A 23,724-nucleotide genomic window follows, 5' to 3' on the forward strand; every position below is an offset into this window, starting at 1 on the left:
GCCACTTTATGCCATGACCTCTCAGCACTTTGCAGCAACTGCTCAGAGGACACAAAGGCTTATCTCCAACTGCCCAGCCCCGGGGCTGGTGTGATCTTCACTGCCCAGCCTGCTCCTGATTTGTTTCAGTATTTCTCAGTACAAGAAAGACATGGAGCTACTGGAGAGGGTCGACAAAGGGTCACAAAGATGATAAGGGGTCTGGAGCACTACTCTGATGAGGAGAGACTGTGAGAGCTGAGCCTGGTTAGTCTAAAGACTGAGAGAGGATCTCACTAATGCATCTCAAAGATATCTCAAAGGCAGGCACCAAGAGGATGGTGCCAGACTCCCTTCAGTTGTGCCCAGCGGCAGGACAAGGAGCAATAACCATAAGCTAAAGCACAGGACATTTCATCTCAACACGAGGAAGAACTTCTTTACACTGAGGGTGGCACAGCACTGGCCAGCTTCCCAGGGAGGGCACGGATTCTGCCTCTCTGGAGACATTCAAAACCCACCTGGACGCGTTCCTGTGTCACCTGCTCCAGGTGACCCTGCCTTGGCGGGGGGGTTTGGACTAAACAATATCCAGAGGTCCCTTCCAACCCTACGGATTCTGTGATTGTTTTCTAGGATGACAGGGAAGGCAGGCAGCCGGTGCTGCCCGCACTGGCCGCTGCGTGCCAGGCACCGAGCCTAAGGCCAGGCTGGGTGAGCAACCACTGCCCGAGAACCAAAGGGGCAAAGGCTCCATCCAGGGCCGGGGCTGCTCCGACACCGGCGCCAGGCGATGATTCCAGCGGCGTCGGGTTTCCGTGGCTGCCGCGGGAAGGGACAATGAGGAGCGGGGGCGGCCCCGACCCGGCCGGGGACGAGCAGCCGCTCCCCGCGACCCTGCGCCGGGGTGCGGAGGTTGTTGCCGATTTTAGGAGCTCTCAAAACACGGAAACAGAGTCTAGTTTGGAAAAGAGACATTATTTGTTCTGCCCAGCGTGCAAAGTGAAGGTTTCCCCAGCTCAAGCACGGCAAGGGGTAAAAGTTGCACCACTTATACAGTGAAATTCACATAATCCCGCCTATCTAATACATATTCCCCGCCTACCTAATGCATATTTATTTGGGTGATGTAATCTTACGCAATGCTCGAAACACAAGGTTCTTTCCTTCATTAAGCAACTCCTGTTGTAGAAGTTATCTGACGACATCGGTTACGTTTACAGAAGGTGAGAAAATCCATCCCGGGGACAGCCAATTCAGCTCGAAGGCACCAAGGTGACCCCGGCTCGGGAGGCGGGCGGGGAGCGGCGGGAATGCACATCCGGGTGAGGAGCGCCGGGACCGCCGGGAGGGGCAGCGGGAATCGCCCCCCGCCGCCTCCGCAGGGGCCGCCCGGCAGCCCGGACCGGGGCAGGCGCTGCTCCCGGCGGGATCCCCGCCCTGCCCGCCCCGGCGATGCGGGAACGGAGCTGGGGGCGTGCAGCGGGCGGTACAGCCCGGCCGGAGAGGGGTGCGGGGGTGGTCCCGGCCAGGTCCGACTTCACTTGCCTTCCCCTGCCTTCCCCTGCCATCACCTACCTCACCCTCCTTCACCTGCCTTCCTCTGCCTTCACCTGCCTTCCTCTGCCTTCACCTGCCATCACCTGCTTCCCCCTCCTTCACCTGCCTTCACCTGCCTTCACCTGCCTCCACCTGCCTCCCCCTGCCGTCTGCCTTCACCTGCTTTCCCCTACCTTTACCTTCCTCCATCCTCCTCCACCTGCCTTCACTTGCCTGACTTCTCCTCCGAGCCCCTCCCTGTGCCACAGCACAGATACCCATGTGCGGTGGTGGCTGTTCTTAGTGATGTGGCGTAAGGGTCACTGCAAAAGGGGATTTTAGAAGTAGTTTAGAGGAGTAGCAGGGGCCTGCCTGCTTTCCCTGCACCAGAAAACTGGTATCCCTGTCAACAGGAAGGTGAACCCTGTGATTAGTTCTCTAGCCCAGAGGTTGGGAAGTCCTGGCTGTGAGTTCTCTGTTTCTTCGCTTTCCAAGACTGAAGTGTAAATGGCCAAGTTTTCAAACATTGTCCAGAATCATTAATTGTGGTGAACTATCTAGTCTGATTTTTCAGAGGCGCCTAATATCTGTTACTATAAATGAAGTTAGGTGTTGAAGTATTCCTGAAGATCTCTCTGAATCTTCAGGCACCTAAAACACTTTCTACAAATCTGGTCTTTAAACAGATTAATTTTTGAGGCTTCTGATATGTATAGTAGGGTGGACTGTGTCTTCCTGATACCTCAGCACCTGAGGAGAGGCTTCAGTGGGATACTCTTGAACTCTTACTGCAGCTTTGGTTCTTCTCAGGACGCTACAGTTTATAAGCAATTTTCCTTTCCTGTCTTAGCAATTCCTTTTTGCCTATGAACTGCACATTGTGAGTGCATCTTTTGGCACCTCACTGCAGTATTTTAGTGGAGCTTTGGGTAGTTTTTGTCACAGTGCTTGAACACCTCTCTCAATAGACTTGCTTAATTATTTTTGCTCTCGTTGCTTTCTGGTCATTTTGCTTTTTGGCTGTTTTTCTTTCTGCTCTTCCATGTACATTTTTTAAACCTGTGACTTTGTTCTGGATTGAATGTCTAAAGTAAATGTTGGTGCTGTTGTTGTAAATACTTCACTGTCAGTTCCTCAGTCCCTAATGGTCTACTGACCATTCTCAAACACAGTTTGCAGGACAGACAATGTCTGTTAAGTGCAGTGGTGATCTTCCTGCTGGTAGGACTTGAAATAACAAAATCACTGTACTGTTCAAATAGGTGATGCCTGAATGCTCAATGGATAGTAGATAATCCCAGAGTCTTTTTCAGAACCTCTTAAGGAGATTCTTGAGAGTCTGGTGCTATTTTGAAAGGGAGACAATTAAATACGGGAGTCTAGGAGATTAATCTATGTGCTCTGTGCCTCAACACGTCCTTGTGAAGAACTGCACCAATAATGCCTTCTGCTGTTAGCCTGGGACATTACCTTAAAGCTGAGAGGGTGTCTTACTGTAGCTGAGTTGAGGAGGTGGGTGGATTGTGTACACACCACGTTGAGACAACGAGCATCAAAATAGGATCTGTCACCTTTGGATATGTTTTTATCCAAATCGTTAACTGATCATTGCTATAGTTAAGTTTAAGGCTTCTTTCAAGTTTCATTCTACCTAGAATTATTGAAAACTGAGCATACCTGGGGACACATTTGCTTCTGTCATGGTCATACATAAACTTCCTCAAGGCCCTTGAGAGGAAGCCCTGTGAGGAGCAGCTGAGGGCACTTGGTCTGTTCAGCTGGAGAAGAGGAGACTGAGGGGAGACCTCACTGCAGTTACAACTTCCTCAGGAGGGGAAGTGGAGGGGCAGGCACTGAGCTCTGGTCTGTGGGGACCGGTGACAGAACATGAGGGAATGGCCTGAAGTTGGGTCAGGGGAGGTTTAAGTTGGATATTAGAAAAAGGTTCTTCCCCCAGAGGGTGGCTGGGCACTGAACAGGCTCCCAGGGCAGTGGGCACAGCACCAAGGCTGACAGAGCTAAAGGAGTGTTTGAACAATACTCTCAGGCACATGGTGGGATTGTTGGGGATGGTCCTGTGGAGAGTCAGGAGCTGGACTTGATGATCCTTGTGGGTCTTTTCCAACTCAGGATATTCTCTGATTTTGTGATTTGGAGACATTGATCAGTCCATGCCCCACTAGAACTCTCAGTGCAGTTCAAGTTCTTTATATTAATTACAGGCTCCTTCACTGTTTTCTGCATGTCTTTGACACCAGGGACTGTCAGGCCAACTTCATGTTTCTTTCCAAGTGACACAACTACTGCCAGAGTTTGGTGAAGAATCTTGCTACCTAGACACTGTTGGCTGTTTCTGTGGTGTCAGGCTGATGATAGCTACATTGATTTGGAAGTGCCAAAATAGAGTTATGCTGGAAAGCATACTTCTGGTCCAGAGGAATTGCAATCTTAAGGGCAATAACTGGCATTCTCCAAATGTTTACAGAACTGCTGAGACATCTAAGTATGGTGTCTATCTGAGCAGTTGGCTGGGTTCCTCCTGGCCTCCCCAAAACCAACTTCCAGGAAAGCTTGCAACACCAAATGGAAAAAAGTTTGTGGTATGATGGAAAGAAGCTTTTCGTGAATCTTTAAATGTAAAGTTCACATCACCTTCTTGTTCATGTTCATTTGAGTCCCTCCAGGTACACGAGGTTTGTGTCTGATATGCTTGGGTGTGTTTTGTAATCTGCTGTTGTCCAGTTGTGCAATGTTTGATGCTTGAATGCCCTTTACAAGAAAGTTCTTTCTGCTTATGTAAAACTGATTTGATCATAATAATGAAGGGGAAAAAAAATCTTCTTAAACCAATCTTGATATGTTTTCAGCTATGTTTTTTCTTCTGTGTTGGGCTTTTCCCCCAGCACACTTGAGGTTTTGGGCTGCAGACTAAATTTTAAGTCATGCAGACTTAAAACATTAGACACTTAAGACATTTAAGTGCAGTGTAAGTGGCAGATTATCTAAGTGTTGCAGGGTAACTTTCAGACGTATTTTGTCACATTACCCTTCTTTACTTTGTTACTTTGATATTTATAATTGTAAAAATGCACCAGAAATTCAAAGTGCAGAGGTTGTTTTTCTGGTTTGTCTCTCTTGTACTTCTAAGGACTTAAGATTTATGTGGAAATAATCTTTGCTTGTGTTAGTAAAAATAAATACCTTAAATTTGAGGGATGGATTTAGCTTTTCTGATAAGTCCTATTGCAACCCCAGTCTCTTCCCTTATCTCTTTGCATCCCTTAAGCAAAGATACCTGCTCTCCAGACCTGAGTCTCCAAAAGTGGTGCTACTTTTACAGATGGGAATTAAATGAATTCTGGGAGTTCTGTCCAATCTTTCAATGAAACCATTAAACCATTAAAAATGTAAATTCCATCATAGGGTATGCTAGAAGAAGCAGAATTACCCATAAATTTCTTTCTAAGCAATCACAGAGGACCTTTCGAATTAAGAAAAAAGTGAATTGATTTTTTTACTTTACATGTACAAGTGGTGATGGATATTTCTAAAGATATTTTTAGGGATGTCATTTTCATTGAACTCTTCTGCAGTTTTCCAGCACCTGGATGTGGCATCTGTGTCTGCCTTAAGTTTGTTTGCATACATGACACTAATATTTCCTGTGATCACATTGTTACAGACACTGTCTAGTAAACTTTCCAATCCTTTGAATCAGAGGGCATAATGGGCATAAAGGGAATAAATGGGCATAATATTTATAAAGCCATTTTGAATCCTCAGAAAGAGAAATATTTATCCTACCTGTATAATGCCAATAAAAGAAAAACAGGTTTTGCTATTTGTCATTGAAGTGATAAAAATTCAGGTTTTCTGTATCTTTCAAAGAACTGGGAAATGACATGAGTTTAAGTTGTTGATTCCAGTCAGTATAAAATGTCTCTTCTGTTATACTTGCACAAAGTTTTAAGAAAATCAAGCATGTCTAAACTACAGTGCTAACTTAGTACAAATAAAAAGATCTGAAGTCTCAGACATTTTATGGAACTCTGAGGTCTTTAAAAACCCTCACTTACTGAAAATTATATAAGGCTAAATTCTGATTTTTAGGGTTCCCACTAGTAACTCTGGTAATAGTTTTCACCTCTTTAGCACTTTTCTTGACCAAAGAACCAAATTTTAATGTTTTACCTAATCTTTGTGAATCTCCCTATCTGACCATAATACTCAAATATTAACTAGTTAGGTACGTTTGCAGTTGCAGTGAAATGTTGGTCAAGTCTTGACCAATTTTTCCACCTTCAGATAGACTCCAGGAATATTGCCTCTCATTTTAGTGCAGCCCTTTTAGAAAAGATGGCAAATTTCTGTGCGTATATAAAAACTGATTTTAGGTGACTATGCAACAGAAATGGTTGAGCCTTTTTGTTTGTTTGTTTTAGGAAAAAAGTAATTAAAATAATTATGCTGGTTTAAGGGGTGGTTCCAAATTTTGACTTTTGCTTCTATTCATCTTTCCTTTGGATTATAAGGCTGTAGCAGATGTGTACAAGACAAAGCAATCTGTACAGAAGGGTGGATTACTTGTAATCCATGGAATACAGTTGGAATCTGGCACTAAGGGCTGACAGCATTTAAAACTATTTTCTTTGGAGAGTAAGGATGTAGGGTGTGCAAGCACATGTTAAAGTACAAAACATCCAAACTCAAATTATTCCAGTAGTAATTGTAGCCTTGGATCTGTTACTAGAGCTGTTGATTTTACTCCAACAAAGGGGTTTAATGTGCTATGTTTTTTCTAGAAAAGCAGTTCACAGTGGCATCACTATCAATGTTTGAATATGCTGACTGGTTGTGTTTCAGGTTTTGTATATACTGAAGAAATTGTACTCTGATTATGAAGTATTGCATTCTTGAGAGCTCTTGTGTGACAGCACAGCCATACCAAGGCACTGTAGTCTTTTAATCTGAATAAAAGCAGAAAAATACACAGCTTGCAGTCATCTCATTCAAGTAACAATAAATATGTATGAAAATGGAGTGAAAATTTTGTGTTTATTTCAGTATGATCATTATGAGCTGAAAGGCATGTGCTATGAGGAGCAGCCAAGGACTTTGGGTTTGTCCACTCTGGAGAAAGGGAGGCTGAGGGGTGCCCTCCTTGCTCTTCATGTCTTCCTGAGGCAGAAAAATGGGGAAAGTGGTGGTGGTCTCTTCTCCAGGATATCCAGTGACAGGATGCGTGGGAAAGGCTCTAAGCCGCATCAGGGGAGTTTTAGAATGAACATGAGGAAGCATTTCTGTACTGAGAGGGTGGTCAGACACTGGAACAGGCTCCCAGAGAGGTGGTCAATGCCTTGGGCTTGTCAGTGTTCCAGAGGCGTTTAGACAATGCCCTTCATGTGCTCTAACTTTTTCTGAGCCCTGAAGGGCTCAGGCAGTTGGACCAGATGATTGCTGTGGGTCCCTTCTTGCTGTAATTATTCTGTTCTATGAACACTCTGGAGAAGAGATGCAGCTGTGGGTGAGGACACTGAATACGTATGAGCTGAAGGGGTTGACAGATACTTGCCCTAAGCTATTTTCAAGAAAATAACTGCTGTAGATGTACTTGCTGTTGCACATGTCCTTTTGGGCAAACCGAGTGAGGGCAGAAGAAATATGTAAGAAGATGGGCAGGTTTAGAGATGCTTCATCTGTTGTTACATACCCAGAATAGGTACTTGCTTTCTGGGGAAGCCTCATTTATCCCTGCTGAGGGCTTTTTGTCATGTATAAGGGAGTCTCTCTGTCAGGAGCAGCTACTTTTAAAGTTCTGGAAACTGCTCAGGGATTGCCCTATGCCTTCATTGGGCAAAGCATATTCTTCAAGATTATGGCATGTAGGTGCCTCCCACAAATGAAGAATTGGGCTTCTGAATTCTCCATCCACATGAGACGTGTCTGCTGCAGTGCTGATGAAAGCTTTGGAAATGTCAATGGATAAGTGGGCTTTCTTTTGGCTTTTAGGTCAGCATTTAATGGAATGGTAACATGAAGTCAACACAATTCTGCAGTACATAATTATATAAACTGATCCCAGTTTGATTCAAGCTATAGGGTAAGGCATTAGGTAAAAGTTAAAGGAGGCAATTTTTTTTTTCCTCCCACACAAATACATTCTGAGATAAGCTGACTCCATTTTAGAAATGGGTTGTGAAGTTCCACAGAGTCAGTAGTTGTTTCCTGAGACTCTGGTGGATCTCAGTTTTCAGTTTGTTAGTGTAGAATATGCACTTTCTGTCAGTGTTCCCAGTATGCTTTGCTAATGTGTTTATGTATCATTAATGTTACTACTAATGAAGTAATGAAATGTTAAATCAAAAAATGTAATTTTTTTATTATTTTTTTATTAAATTTTATATTTTTTTAACTAAACATAAAAAAAATTAAATTTAAAAATATTTAGCCAGTTGACTGTCTTGTTAAAACTTACAGGACCACTCATGTTATAGAGAAGCAGGATATGGACTGTAATTTGCTTTTAACTGCCTGTGGAGATACAAGAAAGCATTAGTAGAATCATATCATCATTGAGGAAAGGCTGAGAGAACTGAGATTGTTCATCCTGGAAAAGAGAAGGCTTCAGGGTGACCTAATTGTGGCCTTCCAGTACCTGAAGGGAGCCCACAAGGAAGATGGAGAGAGACTATTTGCAAGGGCCTGGAGTGACAGAACAAAGGGGAATGACTTCACACTGACAGAGAGCAGGTTTAGATTGGATATTAGGAAGAAATTCTTCCCTGTGAGGGTGGGGAGGCCCTGGCACAGGTTGCCCAGAGAAGCTGTGGCTGCCCCATCCCTGAAAGTGCCCAAGGCCAGGTTGGATGGGGCTCTGAGCAACCTGGGATAGTGGAAGGTGTCCCTGCCTGTGGCAGGGGGTTGGAAAGAGATGATCTTTAAGGTCCCTTCCAACCCAAACCATTCTAGGATTCCATGACTGAAGTTGTTCTAAGAGACTTTGTTTTTTAAGTTTATTTTTTTCTATTTTCGATGCTCATCAAGTTTTTATAATATGGTTGTAATGAAAATGTTCACAATATTAAAAACCAGATAAATGTTGCTGCAGAAGGTATAAATATCTCTCAATCAAATAGAAGTTCTCTTTTTATGGAATAGAATGAATAATTTGCTATTGGTTAAATATAAAGAAAATGGTTAAATGTAAAGAAAATAGTTAAATATAAGTTAAACCATATAAACAAATATTTTATGCATAAGCTGAGAACAGATTATATTATGATTTTATAATTAGATTTCCAGATTGGGTTGTATCTGTTGTTGAGACAGTTCTTCATTTTCTTGTAAGTGTATACCTTTTGTCTTGTTTGGTTCATTAGCCCTTGTTTGGAACACCTGGATTTCAGAAGGGCAGTGTTTTTCCGTCAGATCTTTGAAAGTCAGTTTTCGTTCCTTTTCCATATTAGATTTGCAATTACTGTGTGAGTAGTAGTAAAAAAATGGAAAGGATTTGATCTCTGGTGTGGTAGGAATTTGTGGCCAATGACAGTCCTGTTATAAAAATGCCAGTCTTCTGTGTGGCAAGGAAAACTTTCTATGCTTCACTTCTAGGGGAATTACAAACTGACTTTAGAGAAAGTGTTTGCTAAGATGAATTTAGAAAATATACTCACTATTGACAGCTTATTTTTTTTGATGACTTTTTCAGTAAGATAAAGATCCTGTGTCATCAAACATGGATCAAAGAAAAGTATGAGGATGAGTACCAAATGTGTTTTATGCCTTTCTATTCTCTAAACAGCAGCAGTCTTCATGTTTGGTTAATGGTGGCTACTCTTAAATCAACTGCAAAAAGTGAATATAATTCCCTACAGTGAAGCAGGTTGCTTAACCTCACCTTGAAAATAGTTTAACATTTAAAAAATAAACTGAACAAACCCCATTCATCTGAGAAGCAGAAACTAACCAAGCCTTGTAGCAACTCATAAACAGTTTGCACTCAATAGACAAGATTATGAAAGGATTCTCTGTAACAATGTTACTAGCCTTAAAATTAGAATTTCGTAAGTATTTTTTTTGTCTCCTTCCCTTGGGTTTTTATTCAATTGAAGTAATTCAGCATTAAATTTGAAGATTCAAAATACAAAACTTCCAAAGATTTGGAAATGGTTTTGTGATGCCAGGTTGTTGTAGATAGCTGAGGGACCAAATTTGAACTTCAAATAGGGAACATAAAAATAGTACTTATTCATTGCTAGTCAATTCTTTTCTCTTCCAGGCCTGCAAAAGGGCAGCTTTTTATACAGTGAAAAGAACACGTACTGTGATCTTCTGTTAATATTTCTGAAAACCCTCTGAGATAATTTGTACCTAGAGGTTATTTAGTGGTCATTCATATGATAGCAAGTCCTTAACTTGGTTTGCAGTGGAAAACTTAGATTAAAGTGCAGAACTGCTAAACCAAAACTGAAGTGTTTTGAACATTGATTTAGAAGCCCAGATTAACAATACACTTTTGAAATTGCCTTGATGTCTATGTAAATATGTATAGATCCCCTTGATAAGTAAAAATAAATGCTAAATTCACTCTTAAGCCACTCCTGTCCTGCTTTCTGTTAGAGGTCCTATGGAATGGTTTATTTTTTAATGTTTCAGAGCCAAAGAAGACAGTAGACAACTTGTATGCAGTGCTTGTTCCTAATTGTATTTACTTTCGTTTTTGCTACAGTAATGTCTTGCACAGAATTGGCTGTTTGGTAAATAAGAAGGTGGTTTTGAACCATGTGGCCAATGAGAGAGCCTTTTATTTAGAAGAAGTATTTGGCTGTAAATTAGTTTCAAAGACAACAAATTCTGAGGAGAAGAATAAGAAAGAACCATCTTTTCTTATTTTAACTACAGTTGACATCTTCACAGAATGAGGGACACTAATAAATATATGTAAAAAAATAATTAGAAAAAGTTTGATCTGTTTGAAACCTGTCATCTAATACCATGAAGACATTTTGTTGCTGACAAAGCTTTCTGTACATGCTCTAGATTTTGAACTTCTCTTAGCTTGTAGATAAGTAAATATAAGTTCATTCTGTGTCTCCCTAAGGTTTCCGAATAAGGTGAACAAAGGTAAAAGCTATCCAATATTCTGTGCATTGCTGCCAAAACTTGGTCTTGTAGTTCTTTACAGTTGAAATTTTTCCTCATTAAATACTTTGCCAGAACACACTGCTAGAATTGATTTATCTTGAGGTGGGCTCGAGAGAAATATTGGAATTGTATTACTTTGGACTTGTTTTAGCATCCATTTATATTAAATACCTACATTTTTACTTAAATATCTTTCATTTATTGCAGAACACAGAACAGGGATGTTTGGGATTTTTTTTAAATTTCTGAGGAAAAGAGATCTACAGTCAACTTCTTTGTGCTAGGCTTGCTTTTCTCAAAACTTTAACAACACTTTACTATGTTACCATTCCTGAGCTTAGTGTGTGTGTATAGAGAGAAATAAACTGGAAATCCTGTCTCTGAGGATTGGAATTTAGTGTAGTTTTAGATGGAAAACAAAATATTTTAGCATACATTTGCCAGTTAAGCTTTTGAAAGGACTTTCCATGGGGTGCAACTTCTGAAATAGTATAATAATGAGCTTCTGAAGAGGTTTCCATGTGATGTATGCCACAGTCGACTCGCTTTTAGTTTATAAGCTGCCAGAGTGAAAAATCAGTATATTGGCCTGATCAACCATAGATTGAAGAACAGTTGTACTTAGTTTGAAATCATGGAGTTGTTAGGGTTGGAAAAGACCTCTAAGATTGTTGAGTGCAGCTGTTAACCCAGCACTGCCATGTTCACCACTAAACCATGTCCCTGAGTGCCACATCTACATGTCTTTTAAATACCTCCCAGGTTGGTGAGTGCCCCGGGCAGTCAGTGCTTGACAATGCTTTTGTAGAATAATTTTTTTCCCCTAATATCCAACACAAACCTCCGGTGCAACTTGAGACCATTTCCTCTTGTCCTGTCACTTCTTACCTGGGAGAGGAGCCTGATCCCCACCTGGCTACAACCTCCTGTCAGGGAGTTGTAGAGAGTGTTGTCACCCCTGAGCCTCCTTTTCTCCAGGCTAAGCATTCTCAGTTCCCTCAGCCACTCCATTCACCGGCATTTTGGGCCCAGCCATCCAGGCAGTTCCTTTACCCAGCAAAGAGTGCACCTGTCCAAGCCATGAGCAGCCAGTTTCTCCAGGAGAATGCTGTGGGAAATGGTGTGAATGATGTTACTAGAGCCCAGGTAAACAACATCCACAGCCTTTCCCTCATCCACTAAGGGGGTCACCTTGTCACAGAAAGAGATCAGGTCAGATCCCCCTTCCATCCCTACTTTTAGATGGGAGGTACATTTGCTGATGTCCAGTTAAGACGTTAAAAGCTTAATTAGCATAATTACCTAGTACTGCTGCTAAGTGATTGAAAGTGGCTCTGTGAGCTCTTTCACCAGCTTCCTCAGTACCCACAGGTGGATCCCATGCAGCCCCATAGACTCGTGTGTGTCTGAGTGGCATAGCAGGTCACTGACCATTCTTTTAGATTGTGGGGGTTTCATTCTGCTTCCTTTCCCTGTCTTCCACCTGAGGGGGCTGCATACCCTGAGGACAACTAGTGTTGCTATTGAAGACTGGGGCAGAGAAGGCATGAAGCACCTCAGCCTTTTCCTCATCCCTTGTCTCTATGTTTCCTCCTGCGTCTGATAAAAGATGGAGATTTAGCCCTCCTTTCGTTGCTGATGTGTTTATAAAATCCTTTTTGTATTGTCTTTTATGGCAGCAGCCAGATTAAGTTCTAGTTGGGCTTTGGCCCTCCTAAATTCCTCCCAGCAGAACCTCATGACATCCTTGTAGTCCTCCTGAGGCCTGTCTCTTCTTCCAAAGTTTATAAACTCTCTTTTTTTCTCCCTCAGTTCCAGTTAAAGCTCCCTGTTCATCCAGGCTGCTCTTCTTCCCCAGCAAATCATCTTTTGGCACACGGGGATGGCCTGTTCCTGTGCCTTTAGGATTTTGCTCATGAAAAATGTCCAGCCTTCCTGGTCTCCTTCACCCTTTAGGACTGCCTCCCAAGGGACTCTGTCAACCAGGCTCCTAAACAGGCCAAAGCCTGCCCTCAGGAAGCCCATGGTGGCAGTTCTGCTGGCATCCCTCCTAACTTCTCCAAGGATTGACAACTCTGTCATTTCTTGCTGTGCCTCCAACCATCACATCTCCCACCAGTTCTCTGTTCACGAACAGCAGGTCCAGTGGGTTGTCTTCCCTAATTGGCTCCCTCACCAGTTGTGTAAGGAAGTTCCCTTCCACATGCTCTAGGAACCTCCTGGACTGTTTCCTTTCTGCTGCATAGTATTTCCTGTATTTACCACTTACACCTGGTAAGCTGAAGTCCCTCACGAGAATGTTGGCAAGATGGTGAGACTTCTCCCAGTCCTTTATAGAGTATTTCATCTGCCTCTTCGTCCTGGCTGGGTGGGCTATAAGAGACTCCCACCAGGATATCTGCCTTGTTGGCCTTCCCTCCGATTCTTACCCAAAACACTCAACCCTATCACAGAATCATGGAGCTGTAGACAATCTGACATACAGGGCTACCCCAACACCTCTCCTGCCGTCTCTGTCCCTTATGATGAGTTTTTACCCATCCATTGCAGCCCTCCACATGTGTGAGAAATCCTGGTTTTCAGTAAAGTCTTGTGCCCTATGATGTGTTCTGCTTGTGGGTTCTCATGGGAAAGTTTGGTTTACTTCTTTTCAGGTTTTGGGGGTTTCTCTATTTTTTCTATTTTCTTCCTGGACATTTGATTAGCACTGATGTACAGCAGCATTGTAAATTGACTGTGAAAGGGTCTCAGAAACTGAGTTTAGAACCACTTCTGTTTAATCCACTTAGAAATGATTCCTGCAGAAATTTAGTATTATGAATGATAAAATGAGATGTTTATACTCCAGGATCAGATTAATTTTATCATTAGAAAATAAAAAATAGTTTCTGCTTTAGGATTTTTGGGAATACATTTTTTTCTAGTTATTGGGTGCTTACAGCCATATAACTTTATTGATATTGAAGGTACCTGAGATTTGATGAAGTTATCCTTATAAATGAATTCATGAACTGCCTTTAATGTTTATAAAGAGGCCTGACTTGCCCTTTATTGGGGTTGAAAGAGCAATATTGGTTTAGGAATCACATTTTCTTTAAAAGGATAACAGACAGCAATTAATGTGGTTGAAAATTCAAAAACGTAGGCAAATTGGCAAATTGCATTTATTTTTTGGAAACTATTAAATTTAAATTGACTGTATGCCCTGAAGACTTTGCTATACATAGATCCTTTTTGTTTTACTATCTAAATGTAAGTGCATGCTTCTCTCTTAATATATATATATGTACATACACGTATGTTGCCCTAGTGCTGTGTGCACTGTTGAACAAAGAAGTTGACTTTTGGGTTTTGTTTTGTGTTTGATTTTCTCTCTTTTTTTTAATTATAGCAGGCAGAAATGAGGTAGTATAAATGCTTAGTATTTTCAGTGCACACTTTCAGGAGTAAACCACCTTTGTCATGCATTTGAAAGGGGCCAAGGGAACACTGTTAGAACATGAACTTGTCAATAAAAGGTTTCAAAATGTTTTTACGAGGGTAAAGATACTGACCTGCTAGAGTGCCATAATGTATTTAGGAAGATTCTGTGTTTAGGAAGGATTTAGTAGGTTACTTTATCTAGTTCTTGTGATGTGAACCGTGTTAAAGACATGTTTTTAGTAAAATGGTTGAATACTGAGAAGCGAGAATGCTCAAATATAGTTATAAAAAAATTCAGTCACTTTTTATTACTGCTGATCTACATGGTATATGTAAAACACAGTCAGAAACTGAGTGATTCTCTTTCTAACATACTTGAATATTTTTTATTAAAAAAAAGAAAAAAAGTTAACAAAGTTGTTGCAAAAGCAGAATGCATTTTAGTTTTAAAATGGTCGTCTTCTGGTAACAGCTGTGCTTAAATTGTTCAGATTTCCTCGTAGTGTAAAATACACTGTGATCTGATTACAGTGCCTAGTTTAGAAGTCTAGATAAAAAAATAAGAGTTTTTATTTTTAAAAAAGTATTTTTTAATTTTAAATTTTATGTCAGCGTTGAATCCGGTGGAAAAATGAGCACATGTGCATTTAACCTGGTTTAACTCTCCATGACCATGGAACACATGGAGTTAGTAACTGATAAGGACAGAACACTGACAGTGTCTTTCTTACAGCAGGGGCTACTTATTAATCCTGTCCTGGTTCCTCCATTAGGTTTGAACTATAGAACCACACAGTAAATAAAAAAGTGAGGGAAGGGTGAAAGAAGACCAAAAGTTTAGAGTTGAATTTAGTTCTAAGTCTTCAGGCAGACTGCACCTCCCGTTCAGGATCCTGGTGCCACCAAGCCAGGCTCTTTCTGAGCAGCTGCTCTCATGAAATGGGCTTGGATTTCTTAAAATTAATTTGGCATTTTGTATTAAAAGAAGGGTTTTCTTTGTTCCTATTTAGTTTTATGTTTTATTATAGTAATTTTCTGTATAAGCTGTGCAGTCAGCAATATTTGTCCTGGAGACAATAGTAATTTGATTATAGGAGTTAACCTAACACACTACTCGTATGTGACGGAAGATGTGATTGTTTCTGTTGATTTTTTTTTTTAATAATTGTATATTTTGGAAGGTGACTGGATCAGCTGAAGTTGTTCATTCACATAGATTTTTTTTTCCTAATTGTATATTTTGGAAGGTGACTGGATCAGCTGAAGTTGTCCATTCACGCAGATTTTTTTTTTCCTCAAAGTCTCTACAGAAAATTATAGTTATCACCTGAAACTTTTAATTGCCAAATGCTATTTTTTAATTGCTATTGAGTGTAAGTGTAGGGTATTAATGGTTATTGTTCAAATATTCAAGTTTTTTCTTGCTGACTTCAGCCAAGCAAAAGTTGCTTTCGTTGGGAATTTTGCTGACTGAGGACTGTGTAATTGCACAGTAATTAATGTAGTTAAAAGATATCACTCTACATGTAGCTTACACTGTGAAACCTGAATGTTCTCCTGGTTTTCTCAGCACTGCCAGAAGGGATACTTTTGTGTAGTGATTTCTGGATAAATTTCAGTAGTTCTTTTTAAACAGTGCTGGTTTCAAAAGCCATTAAGCTCTGTGAATATATAAGGCCCTTGTTACCTTAAATAATTCCATGCATTCTCAAATATATTAAATCCAATTTCACTATGTGCATATATAAATAAGTACATGTCCTCCCCAGTTTGTTATTATTTTGTTCTTTTAAATGTATCCTACATGCATGGCAGTTTTATACTTTAGGATGGACATCTGTTAGTCATATACATTTATTTCCAGTTTAACAAATGTCTTGGAGGGTATGAAAAATTGTGATTTAGAATAAATTGCAAGGGAGAAGGAACAATTGGTTTCTGTTAGACTGGGAAGACATGGGGCATTTTGAATTAGGCCCACCCTGACGGCATATGGTGCCTACCTTCATAAACTTTGTGCATCCAATTTGTTCTGCATTTTAGCCATGAGGCAGTGTATGTTTTATGAATTATTTCAGGCTTTTGGGGTGTGTGCATGGTACTGTAATATGGGGATGGACGTTCTTACTCATCCAGAACCCACTTTGCCATCAATGCCATCATTGCTGTACAGAGCAGTTCCTGGAGAAGGCAGCGGCACTTTGGAGTTGATCAGTGTCTGCTTAATGACATAGCAGAATATGGGCATTTTTTTCCTATTTCTGGAAGGATCTGCTTGCTAAGCCTTGTTATATGATGATACTGTAACTGATAATAAAATTGAGGAGAAGTTGTGCAGATCTTGGAAAAAAATTGTTGCTTCTACAGCATGCTTGGCATGTTCCCTGCCTGGTCTGTAGGCCAGCTGGGGAAGGATACAAAATAAAAGGGATGATAGAATGGGTGGGGAATCTGGCTGGTATCTTGTTGTCTGTTTGTTTGGGAGTGTGGGGAGTTTAACTCTTTTTGAATGAGAAAAAACTTTTTCTTGATTGTTAACTGATGTGTAATATCCTTGATATCAGTGCCCCCCTCACATATATGGTGCTGGTAACTTGCTGGTAACTTGCTGGGACCTCTTGGAAAATGTCTTCCTCTTTCTGAAATGGGCGTGGTAGTGCTTACTGGTCCTTGTCAGAAGCTTTAGGACTAGAGAGGAAGAATATTCTAGAAATGCGTAGTAGGTATAAAGAATCAGCCTGGAGAAAGAAATTATTTTAAAGCATTGTGTTCTGCTTAAAAGAAAAGGATTTAGGTGTTGAGCCCTAATCCCATTTTCATGCTGGCCTCATCTGGGATCCCTGCTCCCAGCTTCCTCAGTGCATAACAAAGGCATTGATGGCAATCAGCCTTTTCTGTGAGAAGTAAATATTTGGTGTTTTTTTATTGCAGCAGACATATAATTATGATAACATCTGTTTGGTCAAAGGTCACGTGATGAAAGTGTTGTGCTGCAAGCTTAGGAGTAGACCAAAAATGAAGAAGAAAAAAAAGAAAAGTAATGTGCACAGACATTCTGGCAGTAATGTTTTCTGTTGGAAAGCACATTAGCATTTTTATTTTACTTGTTTATGAGTTGGGAGTTGGGCAATGTAAAACCTTTTCAATTTGCTTCATAAGAACCATATGGAAATGCATTTCAAATCACATCTTGAGTTGGTTCTCCATGAATTGAACCATATCTTCAGGAGAGTATGAAAAAATCAAATTAATCTACTCAGTATGTGAACAAAAAGTCATAAGTCTTCTTTTTAAGTATTAGTAAGGGGAGAAAAAAATGCAGTGATGGTGCATTCTTCTTTCTGCATGGGATGGATAATGCCTGGTCTTTTCTGCTTCTAACAGTATGTCCAGAGCTTGCAGAACAAAGGATTAGAAGGGTTTTTTAAATGACCAGTCATGTTTTATTTAGTTTTTCGGATTTAATTTTCACAGAATCCGATTTTCTAATGGGTGATTGATGGGAAACAAATATTATTATGGTTATTTAAGGTGTTCTGTTTCAAGACTAGCAACTGAGTCATAAAATCACTAAGGTTTGTAAATCTGAGACATAATCTTATTAATTTTGATAATATCATCTCACCTCAGAGAAATAGCTTAATATCTTTTTTCTTGCCTCAAATTAGTACCACGTCCCTGAGATCTACTGTACTTTCAGGGTTTGGAGGAAGTGAGGGGAGGAGTTTTCTTAATTGGAAAAGTGAGTCTTCCTGTCCATTAGGAGACATACAGTAATAATAAAGGAATGGTGTATATTTTTACTGAGTGTAATTGCTATCAGATCCTGTTTTGTTTGATAGAGGTACCACGTGCAACTAGTTTTTTTTGAATTTTTGTTTGGTTTTTTTCCCCCCCAAGTGTCTGTGGTCACCTCTCACCATTTTTAATATGAAGTTAGAATAATATGCTACAAACTGACATTTTGCAGTTTTTACAAACTATCTATACACAAGTTAAAGGGAAAAAAAGTCTTTTTCATAATATTTTACTATCAGGTCTACTGAGCGTCCTTTATCATTGGACCTTTACTATTTTATTTTCTTTTTAATTAAGGGAAAGATTCTTTTTCTGATGGTGTTGATTTTTAGCATTAGTGATTCACTCAGCACCAGATTTTCCTAGGCAGTGCATCATGCCAAACCCCTGGTATTATCCCGTGCTTTGTTTAGTTGGGTTTTCTAATTCCTCTTTTCCTATAAAGAATATATTTCTTCTTAATATGAAAGGTCTTGGATGCTCTTTTAATAACATTAATGACATTTATTAGTGCAAGTTACCACACATCCATATGAGCATGTATTCAAAGACTTATGTTTTTGTTTGACATGTTGTTATATTAAATTGTGTTGCTATGATGCTCTTACTGTTACTAAGATTGTGTCAAACTTTCTATTTTCACATACCTGTTCTGTGACAAAGTTCCCTTGAGGCAGAACTTGGTGGCCTTTGCTCTTGTAAAGCTTCTGTCTTGTACAGACACCTCTTTTTATGTTCTGTTAAAACACATTATAGTGATTTGCAGGTAAAAAGAATTAATTACATTTAGTAACATTGGATATTAACAGAAAAAAATGGAAAAGCAGAAATATTTCAGTTGTTAGTCTGAATTCTTGAAGCTTAATAATATTTTAAATGAGAATGCATTTCAAATACCTGTGATGTTTCTGTTTTACTTTTAAACCCTCCGTTTCTTAAGTTTATCAAACATGAACTATAGAAGAAAGACCACTGTTTTACCTAGCATTCCCAAATCCTTAACAGTAGGTGTTTCTGTGCCATTTATCTATTTGCTTCTAGGTAAAAAGACTGTGTTCATGAATAAGCACTGTACAAAAATTAAGCATATAGTTGGAGGGCTCACTTGCATGAACTGCTTGGAACTGATATCTAGCTCTTCTCATGAGAGGGAAGCAATAAATAGCGAAGCAATAAATAGCAAAGCACTGTATCTATCAAGGCAAAGAGGAAGATACAGACTGAGACTACTGAAGCTGTCTCAAAGAGCCATTCATTCATTATGAAATGTTAGACTTTTCTCTTTGAAAAAAAATTGTTAGTTGTAGATATCTTTGTATATTCACAGTCAAATTGTGCCATTTAATGACTCTTAGGGAGGGTTTTGAATGAATTAACAAAGTATTTTATTACTTCCAAAGAAGAAATATCCCCATGCAGTTTTTTTCTTGTCAAGATTTTTTTTTAATGCTAGAAGTGCACCTCAGCATTCTTCAAGAAACATTTCTGTTGAGTACAGAGAGTAAAACATTTTTTCTTTGAAATCAGGATGAAAATATATCATAGAATTATAGAATCACAGAATGGTTTGGTTGGAAGGGCCCTCAAAGATCTCATTTCAACCTCCCTGCCATGGGCAGGGACCCCTTCCACTATCTCAGGTTGCTCAGAGCCCCATCCAGCCTGGCCTTCAACACTTCCAGGGATGGGGCAGCCACAGCTTCTCTGGGCAACCTGTTCCTCCCCACCCTCGCAGGGAAGAATTTCTTCCCAATATCCAATCTAAACCTCCTCTTTGTCAGTTTGAAGCCATTGCCCCTTGTCCTGTCACTCCAGGCCCTTGTATGTGAATAGTTCCTCTCCATCTTTCTTGTAGGCTCCCTTCAGGTACATTTCACTAGGCTTCTTCTATTTTGGTCCCTGCAACAGTGAAGATCCTAGAGGTACTCTTTCCCTTTCATGCTCCTCTCTTGAAGTTGGTTCATTTGTCGTTAACAAACCCAATCATAAATGATCTGGGACAGATGTTGGTAGTTCTTAGTACAGTTCAGCTGAAGAACAATCTCAAAGATGGATCACTTGGGTTTTTTTAATTATACTGTTCTAGATAAAACTGAATCATAGAATCAGCTGGGTTGGAAAAGACCTCGGAGATCATCAAGTCCAACCCTTGATCCAACACCACTGTGGATACCAGACCATGGCACTAAGTGCCACATCCAGTCTCATCTTAAAAACCTCCAGGGACGGAGAATCCACCACTTCCCTGGGCAGCCCATTCCAATGCCTGATTACTCTCTCTGTGAAGAGTTTCTTCCTAATATCCAACCTAAACTTCCCCTGGCAGAGCTTAAGACCATGCCCTCTTGTCTTACTGAGAGCTGCCTGGGAAAAGAGACCAACCCCCACCTGGCTACAACCTCCTTTCAGGGAGTTGTAGAGAGTGATGAGGTCTCCCCTGAGCCTCCTCTTCTCCAGGCTGAACAGCCCCAGCTCCCTCAGCCTCTCCTCATAGGACATGTGCTCGAGTCCCTTCACCAGCCTCCTTGCTCTTCTCTTGACCTGCTCCATTGAAACATCCATGGAAGGGACATTTGGAGGTTTTCTAATCCAAACTTCTGCTTAAAGCAGGTCCGGTTAGAGCAGGTGGCTCAGTGCTCTGTCAAGTTGAATTCTTTCTGATTATCTTCAGGAATGAAGAGTCCACCCTGTCTCTGGGCAGCCTGTTCCAATATCTGGTCAGAATTTTAACTATTCCAATTTCTGTCCTATGGATTTTGTCCTAATCCCTGTGAGATATGAGAACAGCTTGGCTCTGTCTTTTAGAGGATTGTGCTCAATTTATGCTTTCTAATACAATGAGAATACTTAAAATATGAGAGTTTTCACTCTACCAGTGCTCAGGCCTTTGTTGTCTGATCTCTCTGATCTAGCATAGGACAAGTCATGCTTTTCTTACCTTTTTTTTTTTTGGGTGTAGAATACAAACACAAACTAATTTCCAGGGCTTCTGATGTGGAACCAGGATTTCAGAGATTGTTGATCTGGACTTGATTAATTATAAGTATTGCCTGGCTGTACATAACAGAAATGTTTAATTCCAGTTTAATTCCAGTTGAATTCAAGCTACTTTCTGAGGGGTTTTTGGAGTTGTATGGAGAGAAGGCTTTGTGAGAGAAGGGGGTTTTCCTCCAAGGCATAATATGTTTGAATTGTATCAGCTTCATCAGAATTCCCACAGCAGTTTATGTATGTTTTGTAAGAATGTGTTGCTTTGGAAGTAAAAAGATCTTTGTGATATGGAAAACTTAATGAGGGCCATTAGAGAAATTTAAAAATTAGTTTTCTGTGTGATTATTTTCGTAATGAAGCAAAAACTAGCCTTTCTGTGTTCTGGTCACAAGAAACCAATTATGGTGAAGACTGAAGATGTAGGAAGGACTCTATATAAAATCTTGAGTTAATGCAGTTGTTAGAATTGTCTTGAAAAAGTGTCTATAGATTGTGCAAAAAAAGAAATATGCTGAATAATACCATATTTTTATACTTCTGCTGGAGTTGATAAGATATTATTTGAACTCATCTAGAAAGAAGAAGTTGGCATTTTTTAAGTAGATGATTCTCAAAGTTGTGAGAAACTGACAAAGAATCATGGGCTAAAATTTAAAAAAGATCCTCAGTTAAGAAATACATTCGTTACTCTAATTACTTATGTCAATAGGTAACCCTCTGAAATTAAATCCATATTTGTCTTGTTAGAGATTTTATTTTGTTTCTTTCCCCTGGCCATGGATAGATCTCAGTGACCAAAACGTTGGAAGCCAAAGTATACAAACCTTTCCTCTTTTCAGCCTTTAAACTGAAAATATGTGCTAAAAGTACCACTGCAATACTTGCAAAGTCTTTCCTGCTGGATGACACTGACGGTTGCATAGGGAATCCCCATGTGGTCCATGGGTTGTGGGCTGGTGGAGAGACGAAAATGGTACATGCATGTGGTGGATTCCCACCTCAGGAAATACTCTGCAGTTGCCCTCTGCAATTATTGCTGAATCACAGGCAGAGCAGCATTTCAGATGTTGGCCTCGGATTCACACCTGATTATTGATCCAGGAGAAAGCATGTCTCTCCCAATTTATATTCATTCTTTCCTGTGCGTAATTGTACACCATGTGTTTGATGATTTTACGTGTACACAAATTTCACAGAACGTGGTTTTTCTAGTTTTATGAGTTAGTTTCTTCTAGGATATCTCTGAGGAGGTGCCAGGGCTTGAACACATTTTCCACACAAGGCTGTGGTGGTGGGGTTTTATTGTTTTTTCTCTCCTGTGTCTGAAGTGAATTTGAATACTGGTACCTGCCTTCCCTGTAGAAGCTCTCAGAGCCCATTTTCCTCTTGTGGGTAGAAGTGGAACTCTTGCTTTCTTTTTTGAATAGCTGTGTCTGAACTACAAAAATGAAGTGGACTTGGAATCTTCACTTTATTGTTTTTTCCTGATTTAAGGACTGTTTAAAAAAGGCAATAGTGTTTACTGAAGAAGAGCGCCCTCAGCTTCTAAACCACAAATTTTTGTGGCATTGGTTTTGAAGATTATCTTAATACCAGTTTTTGTGGAATTTCTGGGATTTTTTTGTCATATTAATTCAGTATTTTTCAGACAAGAATATTATTTGTAAAAATTATTTTTATTCTAATTTCTTTAATAAAGGCTATATACAGCTAAAGAAAAAGGTGTGTTTATTAGTGTTTAATAATATGCTATGATTCTTTGTCCTTTGAAAAAAAGGCTTTTTAAAGTAACAGTGTAAAGGCAGTTACAGAAGTCTTACAGATTGCATAAGATGGTCTTGTTACATGAAATTGGTACAAAGGCCACAGTTTTTGCTAGTACTGTTTTGCTACTTACAACACTGGTATGTAAAAGTAAAGTTAAATTATTTTGAAATTATTGATGGTGCTGAGTGTGGAATATCACCTCATAGGATATAGAATCTTACATGCTTCTTCCAGGTTCTGGATCTTTTGGTCAAGGGGGTGTCTCTTGAGAAAAGGACTAAGTGGTAAAAAAAAAATGTTGTTATTGGTTTGTTTCTTTTTTGGTTTGGTTTTGTTTTTTTAATTTCAGGTTGGGTTGTGTAAGGTGTCCTGAGGTGCTTTCCAAACTAAATTTATTCTGTGATTTCTTGGATGTTGTATTGGTTTATTTGGGCTGGGAAAGAAAATCAGTTACGAAGGGCCAGACTTTCATTTTTCTTAAAAGTACCATAGCTTTCAGTTGAATCAATTGTAATATAAGCAACTACTGCTGTAAAATAGTTGGATTTGCATCTGCTTTCTTTGATTTTATTAGAAAGGTTTTAGTATTATTAGAATTTAGTAAGTGTTTATTAAGCCAGTACTGGCATTGAAATCATAAAATAATTTAGTTTGGAAAAGAACTTTAAGATTATGGAGTCCAACCATTAACCTCACACTGCCAAGCCCACCACTAAGCCATGTCCCCAAGTGCCACATCTACACGTCTTTTAAATACCTCCAGGAATGGTGATTTAACCACGGCCCTGGGCAGCCTGTTCCAATGCCTGACAACCCTTCCAGTGAAGAAATTCTTCCTAATATTTAATCTAAACCTCCTCTGGTGCAACTTGAGGCCATTTCCTCTTATCCTGTCCCTCGTTCCCTGGGAGCAGAGCCCGACCCCCACCTGGCTACAACCTCCTGTCAGGGAATTGTAGAGAGAGAGAAGGTCCCCACCGAAGGTCCTTTTCTCCAGGCTAAATGAACCAGCCTCACTTCCCAGGAAAAAATCACTGTGACATGTTCTGCCTTGTCTTCTTTTTCCCCATAACCTTGAAGTAT

At 40.0% G+C, this 23,724-nt stretch overlaps 1 protein-coding gene across 8 annotated transcripts in view; it reads left to right on the top strand.

Moving 5' to 3' along the window:
- The first annotated feature begins 1,094 nt into the window (after window positions 1–1,094).
- The window catches only part of CCDC91 (coiled-coil domain containing 91), a 119,591-nt gene continuing 96,961 nt past the window's right edge, over window positions 1,095–23,724 (top strand). For 6 of the 8 annotated variants that reach the window (XM_064654271.1, XM_064654276.1, XM_064654273.1 and 3 more), the window contains exon 1: window positions 1,095–1,205. The gene's annotated coding sequence lies outside the window, so the exon portion shown is untranslated. Of the gene's footprint in view, window positions 1,305–1,364; window positions 1,512–23,724 lie in introns of those variants that run through there. The other 2 variants (XM_064654269.1, XM_064654270.1) reach the window with 2 other exon arrangements.

The sequence above is a fragment of the Pseudopipra pipra genome, chromosome 5 (assembly GCF_036250125.1).
Source record: "Pseudopipra pipra isolate bDixPip1 chromosome 5, bDixPip1.hap1, whole genome shotgun sequence".
Taxonomy (NCBI): Eukaryota; Metazoa; Chordata; class Aves; order Passeriformes; family Pipridae; genus Pseudopipra; species Pseudopipra pipra.